The sequence below is a fragment of the Ochlerotatus camptorhynchus genome, unplaced genomic scaffold, assembly GCF_037179485.1.
Source record: "Ochlerotatus camptorhynchus isolate MF236.1 unplaced genomic scaffold, CSIRO-AGI_Acam_v1.1 ptg000511l, whole genome shotgun sequence".
In the NCBI taxonomy this organism is placed as follows: Eukaryota; Metazoa; Arthropoda; class Insecta; order Diptera; family Culicidae; genus Ochlerotatus; species Ochlerotatus camptorhynchus.
This window is the reverse complement of record NW_027040995.1, coordinates 587260-597473: the sequence shown is the minus strand read 5'-3', so window position 1 is coordinate 597473 and position 10214 is coordinate 587260.

Here is a 10214-nt window from a genome sequence, read left to right as displayed (position 1 = left end):
GTTGTTGAGACCCTCGCAGTGAAAATCAAGAAAAAGCATTTGTAACATATTTTTTTCCTACAAAATCAAATATCTCTGAGTGTTTCATAATTTTTCTTACTACATTAAAACATCTTTCATTTGAAGGGTCAATCGTAAAAATCGGTCAAGAGGTTCAGAAGTAATAATTTTTTGAAAAAAGACATTTTTGAAAAAAAAATGATTTTTTGGACCGCCCTAACAACCGCAATAAAAAAATATGAGTCTAATATTTTTTGATAAGGAAGAACTATACCAATTTTCATGAAATTCTGAGACCCACTATAACTTTTTTCTATGGAATTGCTGTATATATATAGATAGATATGCTCCAACTATGCTCACACGCTTCCACTATGTCGCACCACAAAAATACGTATGGGTATGTCAGAATAGAAGCACGCCACAGTGGAAATCCCGAGCCATAGTTCAAACACTTATCGCAAATCAAAATGAAGCACATATAAGATTAGTTTCAATACCATGTACAAAAATTATGTTTAACATTGTTTCCTGAGTAATACTTCAATGAAAACAATAATGTAAGCTTGTCACGTAAATATAAGGAAATATTTCAATAGTACGACGCGGCTCTCAATTAAAGGAGTAACAAGTGTGATACTATCACTGCTAGACTAGATTTTTGGTTCTCTCATGCAGTGGTTTATCAGAGAGGGGAAGCTTAGTAATCCCCATTGCCTGCCCATGGCACCATTCTATCGCGGCATGAACCAGCAACGCCGGCCATAAACCCACCGTCTCCAACACTCCACTATAAAGCATGAAATTAAGCCCGCTCACCAACAGCAAGGTGCAAAAACTAGCCAAGGGGAGGGATGTAGATTTTGCTGAACTTTTTGGATTTGAAGCATGAATTCTCATGCATTTCGCTCCAAATAACACTTAATTGTTTTGTCACAACAGTAACGGAGATAACCCAAATAAACTTCAATCATTGCGACACTGCACAGCAGTCGACAACGGAAACAAAGTACGATGTTGCGATCATTGCGGAACCGTATTGAGTCCCTCCCTATAACGGTAACTAGGTGACTAATAGAGCTGGGTTGGCTGCAATACAAGTTATGGGCAGGTACCCTATTCAAGAAGAAGGTTTCGTGATCGCGGAATCTTCATATGCAGTTGCTACGCAGCACCTATATGGAAGATAGAGCAGTTCCCCGATGCTGTATGGACTTACCGAAGAGCTGATCGAACGAAGATTGGTAGTCATCGGAGGAGATTTCAATGCTTGGGCAGAGGAGTTGGGAAGGTGATGCTCCAATGCAAGAGGGCACAGTCTGCTGGAAGCTCTGGCAAAGCTTTAAGTAATGCTGTCCAGCATTCAATTTCGCAAAGTTGGCCGGGAATCCATTATCGACGTCACTTTCTGCAGTTCGTCGCTGGTGGCAAACATGAATTGGACAGTGTGCGAAAGTTACACCAATAGCGACCATCAGGCGATCCGATATGGCATTGGCAGTACGGAGGACGAGAACTTCCGACCTGAAAAGGAAGACGAAGGCTTTTGACAAGGATCTTTTCGTTGTAGGTCTTCATGTGGAGACCAGCCCCACGGATCTGAACGCAGACTGACAGAAACGTTAGTGAGAGTATGTAAGATGACCATGCCGAGGAAACAGGAGCCAAATAACATACGGCGTCCAGTTTACTGGTAAAACCAGGCACTTAGTAGTTAAGAGAGCAAGAACAAAAGCAGACAGAGAGGAATGAATAGGAATGTTCTGAGTGGCCAGGGCCGCACATCAACGATAAATAAAACAGAGCAAGTCAAACTGTTTCTAGGAGCTGTGTGGAGACGCTGATGCCAACTTCTGAGACAACGGATACCGTGTCGTGATGGTAAAGATCAGAGGTCAAACGATGCCCGCTGAAATGTGCCCAAAGAAGCTGAAAGTCATCGTGGAAGGACTTTTCTCGAAGCACGACCCAACGACCTGGCCACCTACACCATATAGAGAGGGAGAGGGAGATAACGTCGAAGTCACTAACGAGGAACTCGTAGCAGTGGCGCTAGGAAGGAAGGTGAAGAAAGCTCCCGGTCTGGATGGAATCGCTAACGTGGCTTTGAAAGTCCAGGCGTCCTCATACATGTGCTGCAGAAATGCTTGGACAAGGGTCACTGACAAATGGAAGATATAGAAGCTAGTGTTGCTGCCGAAGCCAGTAAAACCGCCGGGGGATCCAGCATCGTATGAGCCTATATGTCTGCTGGATACATTTGGAAAACTCTTGGACAGGATCATTCTTAACAGACTCACGAAATGCACGGTTTGTCGGAGAAGCAGTTCGGAGTCCGAAAAGGGAGTGCAACGGTGAATGCAATTCAGACAGTGGTCGAGAGAGCCGAGAAGGCGTCCAAACAGCACTAGCGTGCACAGGAATCTTGTTAAGGAGGGACTTTTTTTTTCTTTGGTGCATTTAATCTGGGCATGGGGGAGTACTCCAAAGTGCGTGGTGGATGGTGCTGTCCACCCACCACTGTTGTTTTACTGTTCAATTTAACAAATTTTATTTATTTTTTGCTCCGGTAGTGGTTCAGCTTCTTCAATATGCAAAACTGCTTTCAGAAAGCCAATAGAAATTAGTTCTATTTTTTTTTTCAAATTTTGACCTAAATGCCAAGATCACTAAAAAGGTTTAAAAAATATGTAACGATTCAAACAAATGCGCACAAAACTATTTTGACAAACGGGTACAGGATTGTTAACGGAATGACGACTTGTGCGAAGGTTTGAGCATGTCAACCCTGTCCCAAAGTACCGCCAGTCTGGGTGACAGAAAATGATATAAAGAACACACCCGAGTTTATTGCGGTAACAAATGACTTGAAATTTTCAGAGAAGATTCTTAGATGAATTTTTAGTACGACAACAATAGACCATGGTTCAATGGCAAACTAATACCCACTTCTCAATTAGGGAATCCAAAAGCTGTCTTTAAAAATTGTACAGTTGCAAAAAAGTCCATCCTCAGAAATCCTTGAGGTTCTTTTCGAAATTTTTAGAACTCTATAAGTTCTTTTGAAATTCTTCTCAGAAGTCCTCTGGAATTATTTTTAGAACTCTTCTTGACTTTTACTCAGAACATCTTGGAACAGAAATTCCCTTAGAGTTTCAGAAGAATTTCCTCAGTATTATCCAGAAATTATTCGCGAAATGAGCTAGAAATTATCGGTTCTCCCTTGAAATTTTCCTCAAAATCCCTTTGGAATTCACTCGAAATTTAATTTTCTCGGCATTCTTTTCGGAATTATCTTGGAACTATCTGCAGGATTCACAAAAAATATTCGCAGAATTTTCTTGGAATACTCCCCAGAAATCCTTTGGAACTGTCCTCAGAATTCAATATCCTTGAGGTTCTTCTCGGATTTTTTAGAATTCTCCTAAGAGCTTTATTGAAATTCTTCTCAGAAGTCCACTGGAATTATATTTAGAACTCTTAATATTTTTTTCTCAGAGTACCTTAGAACTGAAATTTTTTTAGAGTTTCAGAATTTTTTCCCGGACTGAGCTAGAAATTATCGTCGGAATTCGCTTGATATTTTGCTTAAAATCCCTTCGTAATTTCACTAAAAATTTGATTTTCTCGGTATTCTTTTCGAAATTATCTTGGAACTATCTACAGGATGCACTAGAAATTTTCCGCAGATATTCTTTGAACTCTCCCCAGATGTATTTTGGAACTGTCCTAAGAATTCAATATCCTTGAGGTTCGTCTCGGAATATTTTGAAAACTTTTTTTATTCTCAGAACACCTTGGAATCGAAAGTCCCCTAAAGTTTCAGAAGAATTTCTTCTGCATTTTCAGGAAATTCTTCCCAAAATGAGCTTGAAATTTTTCTCAACATCCCTTTGGAGTAAAATGAGAGCGAGAAGGGTTAGTAATTTTCATTTAATTGCACTACCTTATTTGCTTATCCTTGACAGATACGCGTATTTCGTCTACAATGTGCAGACTTCTTCAGTATCTTGTACTAATACTCGACTGAAGAAAAACATCGCATTTATCGATGGAACAATTTCACTTAGAAACTAGGTAAACTTAAATTTATTTTCCTATAGGAACAGGTACTCCGCTGCTTAATCGTTGATGTGTCCTAGGTAGTAGTAACTTGAATAGCCATGTGTGTCCGTTTCCTTGATCCCTGTTGAGTAAAATTGAATTCCGTTGTTTGTTGATCTCGAGGCTCTCTGCAACTCTCTGCAATTCCAATCTTCTGGTTAGTGCAGATTTCCTTTTTCCATTTTCCACCAGACATTTTCAATATAGCTTCCTTATCCTATCGTCAAAATGTTGCAGGTTTTCCACCAAATAAAGCTTACCATTATTTTCAGATTTTTCATCATAAATGTTCAGTAAAGCAGCTTTCCTCCAATCATCAGAATGGCGCAAATTTTACACCAGAAATTATTATTAAAGTTTGTTTCTCTATTCAGCAGGAGGGTGCAAATTTAACACCAATTTTTTTTTTTTTTTTTGAAAGCTTACCCATCCGTTTACCAAAACGGTGCAGATTTTCCACCAGAAATTTTCAATATAGCTTAATTTTAAATAAAGCTTGTGCCTTCATTTACCAGACCAGTGAAAGTTTTCCACCAGAAATTTTCTGTTCATTTTAATTATCAGAGCGATGTTAATTTTGCACCAGACATTTTCAATAAAGCATGCTCCTCCAAACACCAGAACGGTGCACCAAAAATTGTCAGTGAAGTTTGTTTCACCATGCACCTTTGGGGTGAAAGTTTCAGGCTTTGTCTCTTCATGCAGAATGGTGCAAATTTTCCACCATAAATTTTCAATGAAGCTTGCAAATTATGCACCAGAAAAATGAATAAACCTTGCTTCTATATTCACCACAGTGTTGCAAAATTTCCACCAGAAATTTTCAGTTAAATTTGCACCTCCAAATTTTTAGCGTGATGCGTGCACCACCTTGATAATATTTTTAAACCAGAAATATTAAATAAAAAGCTTTTTCTTCGATTTACCACCACGAAGGTGAATTTTTTCAACCTGAAATTTACCCTTCTCTTTTAACCCAATTTACCCTTCCAATTTACATCAGCAATTTTTTGTATGCACCACTGGGTGCAATTTTTTGATCAAAAAATGTCATTGAAGTTTGTCCCTTCATGTACCTTTGTGGTGCAATTTTCAGGCACCATCTCAAAGGCATTGACGCAATAAAAGGGTTTCAGTGCCCTTATATAATGAGATGAAGTTATTTTACCTTCAAATCAAGTTATCAAGAAATCAAGTTATTTTATGCCATAATTTTGTTAATGTGGAAATAAAAATCTTATTTATAAAAGGAGGGATGATTGCCCACCTTGCCCAACCCTGTGCATGCCAGTGCCAAACAGAAGCGGGGAGGAGATCTATATCCATAACCATGATAACGATCGATGTCAAGAATGCGTTCAACAGCGCCAGCTGGTAGGTCATTGCATAGAACGAGGGTCCTTGACTAACTGTGCAGGATTCCAAGGAGTCCCTGTCTACGAGGCAAACAAGGGATAGACATCGATTAGCATCATGGTGGAAGTTGCTCAAGGCTCCATACTCGGTTCAACACTCTGCAACGTCATGTACAATGGCGTGCTAACGCTGAAGCTGCCCAAAGGAGTTGAGACGTTGTAATGACAAGACACAGGAAGAGATGGAAATGTTGGCGACCGAGGCAATCGACATGATTGGAAACTTGATGCAAGGAGCAAAGCACAACAAAACGCTATTGGTCAGTAGCTTTATATCAGTGCAGCGAACAGATATCACCGTTGGAAATAACGCCACAGGCCGCGGCCAGAGTAAGCACGATACGTGACGTGAAGCAACCAATTCAAAATAATCTTATTATGCGTGTTGAAATATTTAGGAGTGATTGATGATCGACGACCGCCTAACTTCAATAGCCACGTCGAATACTATTTCGAGAAAGCGACGAAGGCCATCGCAAGCAGCAGCCAGCAACGCTGGAAACCAAGCAGAGTTCAAGGAAACTGAACAGTACGTACCAGCTCAGTACGCAAACAGTTTTGCCTTTTTGAGACGTTTACCAGTAAGTCCATTAATAGCGGATAAATTATAGTTAATCTTGATTTCGAAATCATTTTGAAGGTTGAAATATTAAAAAAAAAATCCCGATTTTATCAGCCTAAAATTTCAGATAGGGCTGACGAAATCGGGAAAGTACTGTATCAAAATAATATGCAACGACATTGCTGATCAAAAATAGATGAAATATACCCAAAATAGAAGAATTAGAACGAAATGCCGCTGTCGATGACAGTTATTTGATAGCTTTCCTTTCAAGCGAATGTTGTTCTACCGCTCGTGCTGTGCGAGAGAGGTGATTACAGAGCATGAGTGTACAAAAATATAAAGACTACATTGATAAATTAAACTATTCTCATGTTGCTTAAAATTTAGTCAATTTGACATTACACTCAGTTTAATCATACCGAATGATTTAAAATTAATTATCTCTTGCTAAAAAACAATCATCATTAAACCCAGTTTAATCATGGTTGATTAAATTGCACGTTATCTTGTTTGAATAAATTTTAATCATTTTTGATTCTATTATAATCATTTTGGATTGAATGGTAATCTTTTTTAAACGAATTTCAATCATTTTGATTGTAAATTAATATTCTGCAATAATACAATTTAAAACTGATAAGATAACTATTTATCGCAAGTGATTACTTTGAATTTAATCATGCCTGACTACTGTCGATCTTATCTTTTCTTTCTTTATTAAAGAGACTTTCAGCCTTCGGGGCTGACTACTGCCGAAGTAATCATGGCTCGGATTGATTTAATTTATTATTGAGTGTATAGGGTAGAGCACTACTTCATCGCAATCGCCCATTTCCGTTCTATCGATCAGAGAAGATCAATAATATCAATGATTTAACCACGCACAAATCAATAATAGGTTTGTTCTGATGCGTAAGTTCATTAGCTACAACATACAGTCAGGAATCCTTATTGCCGGGTAACGGGGGCGTGAATAAGGAACCGCGAATAAGGATACCCACAGCTTATGGGATTTTCACTAATGGGGGCTGTAGTGGATTATCTCATTTGTTTCAATACATAAAGCTATACTGTCTTCGACAAAGTTGCTGTACTAGGTTAGACCAACAAGCCTGTGCCATTAGATTCAGGTTAAATAGGGAACTACGCCGCTAGAGGCGCTTCACTTTTATGTTACTTATGACGGGCGCTATAATATATGGATCATATTTCCAACATAGAATATTTCGTCATCCTGACCATATAGAAAGTTACTGTCTTCAGCAAAGTTGTTCAGGTGACCAAGTTCCTTCGGATGGTGGCCTTATTAGTTCAGAACTCTCTCACTACACAGCGATAGTGTGCATGTGCAATTCCTATATAAACTGTATCTCGAGAGCTTGGCCATATAGAAAGTTGCTGCTTTCAGCAAAGTTGTGCAGGTGATCAAGTCCTTTTGGATGGTGGCCATATTAGTTCAGAACTCTCTCACTACGCAGCGCTAGTGTGCATGTGCAATTCCTATATAAACTGTATCTCGAGAGCCTGGCCATATAGAAAGTTGCTGTTTTCAGCAAAGTGAGCGAGTCCTTTCGGATGATGTTCATATTAGTCCAGAACACGCTCACTACGCGGCGCTAGTGTGCAAGTAAATTTCCTGTATAAGCTGTATCTCGAGAGCCTGGCCATATAGAAGGTTACTGTCTTGAGAAAAGTTGTTCAGGTCACTAAGTCCTTTCGGATGATGGTCATATTATTTCAGAACTCTCACACTACGTGGCGCTAGTGTGCACATGAACTTCCTTAATATGTTATGACTCCAAAACTTGTCCATATAAGATGTTGCTGTGCAATGTGAGAACAGGAACCGGAAATCGATGTCAGATGCCATTTTGGAATCCAAGATGGCGGCCATCGGTTCAAGAAAAACTGTCAAATACCGTACAATATGGATATTTTTGGAAAGGGGATGACGTGTAGAGGCCGGAAATCGTTGCCAGACGTCATTTTGGAATCCGTGGCACTAGGCCACGTAGTGTGAGAGTTCTGAAATAATATGACCATCATCCGAAAGGACTTAGTGACCTGAACAACTTTTCTCAAGACAGTAACCTTCTATATGGCCAGGTTCTCGAGATACAGCTTATACAGGAAATTTACTTGCACACTAGCGCCGCGTAGTGAGCGTGTTCTGGACTAATATGAACATCATCCGAAAGGACTCGCTCACCTGCACAACTTTGCTCAAAACAGCAACTTTCTATATGGCCAGGCTCTCGAGATACAGTTTATATAAGAATTGCACATGCACACTAGCGCTGCGTAGTGAGAAAGTTCTGAACTAATATGGCCACCATCCAAAAGGACTTGATCACCTGCACAACTTTGCTGAAAACAGCAACTTTCTATATGGCCAGGCTCTCGAGATACAGTTTATATAGGAATTGCACATGCACACTAGCGCTGCGTAGTAAGAGAGTTCTGAACTAATATGCCCACCATCCGAAAGGACTTGGTCACCTGAACAACTTTGCTGTAGACAGTAACTTTCTATATGGTCAGGATCACGAAATATTCTTTGTTGGAAATATGATCCATATATTATAGCGCCCGTCATAAGTAACATAAAAGTGAAGCACCTCTTGCGGCGTAGTTCCCAATTTAACCTGAATCCAATAGCACAGGCTTGTTGGTCTAACCCAGTACAGCAACTTTGTCGAAGACAGTATAGCTTTATGTATTGAAACAAATGAGATAATCCACTACAGTCCCCATTAGTGAAAATCCCATAAGCTATGGGTATCCTTATTCGCGGATAGCCCGGCAATAAGGATCCGGCAATAAGAGATACCGGCAATAACGAATCCGGCAATAAGGATTCCTGACTGTAAATCCAGTTAGAGCGCATTATATGAATATTTACGCTCATTGTTCTCAAAACAAAAGAAGCACTCCTAGCGAATCCTCTTTTTCTACGTTTATCCGTAGGACGAAGAAAATCTAATGGTGTTTTAATGCGTTAGGACGGAATTGAAACTCGTAGAACGAATTTAGAATCAAGAAGCAGTGTTAGATTTTAAACAATATCTCAACAATTTGTGACTCTTTATCAAATCCAACGGTACGTATGGAAAGGTGAATGAATTTAGAAGTCATTTTTGACAGAAATGTTCCATTTTTTTTGTTTAAACTCGTTCAGAAAAGAGAGATAAAGCGCGGGTTGTGCTTAGTAGGACGGAAATTAGATCAAAAACCCTATATCCCATGACAACGAAGCGAATGTAGTAAAAAGCAGTCACCGTTTACACCTCTGTCTGCAAACGATCAAGTAAATTATACACATCCAAGCGAACATGATCCTTAATCAAGAACCAAAACGACAGTCATGTTTTCCCATGACATTTCTTCTTCTTCTTCTTACTTCTCCAAAAAGCAGTGAGAGTGAAGAAGAATTTGAGGTAAATTCTAAAGTAAATTAAAAGTAGCTCTGAGCTGAGTGGTGCGGACTCACTCGAAATGGCTGTCAAAAAACCCTACAGCACCTTTCAAAAAGAATCCAACGATCGGGACCAGCAAGAAGACTTACGTCTCTTAAACGAGCTCGTCCGAAAGATAAACGATTGCGATCAATGCTCAAAATATTATTTTGAAGTTAAATTAAGAATCATTAATACAACTGTATTTCATGGGCTAGTCGATTTTTTTCGGGTCGCAATTCTAGCATATTCGATTTAACTTGGTTTTGAACATTCTCGTTCTAAATAACTATATCAGGACAAGTTTCGCCCGTTAATAAATAGTGCCACGATCAAGAAAATGTAAACAAACAATACGGAAGTCGTAAAAAAGTTTTAAGTTTTGTGCTCTGGAAAAATGCACCAACTTAAGAGTGCTAGACACAGGATGTAAACAAGGCAAAGAAGTTGATATTTTTCAAGAAAAACGACTTAATATTTGAATGTGATTGAGTCCTCACCACTCAGGTACTGAGTAGCGTTCCATGGGAATCTGATGTAAATTTCAAGGGATTTCTTGGAATTTCTTTCCCGTGAAAAAAAAAACTAGTTTCTAGGAACCATAATCAATGGGTAATAAAAGCAAAGTTTTTTGACTCGACTTTGCCCACGGTGCACTGCCGTAACTAACAAAAC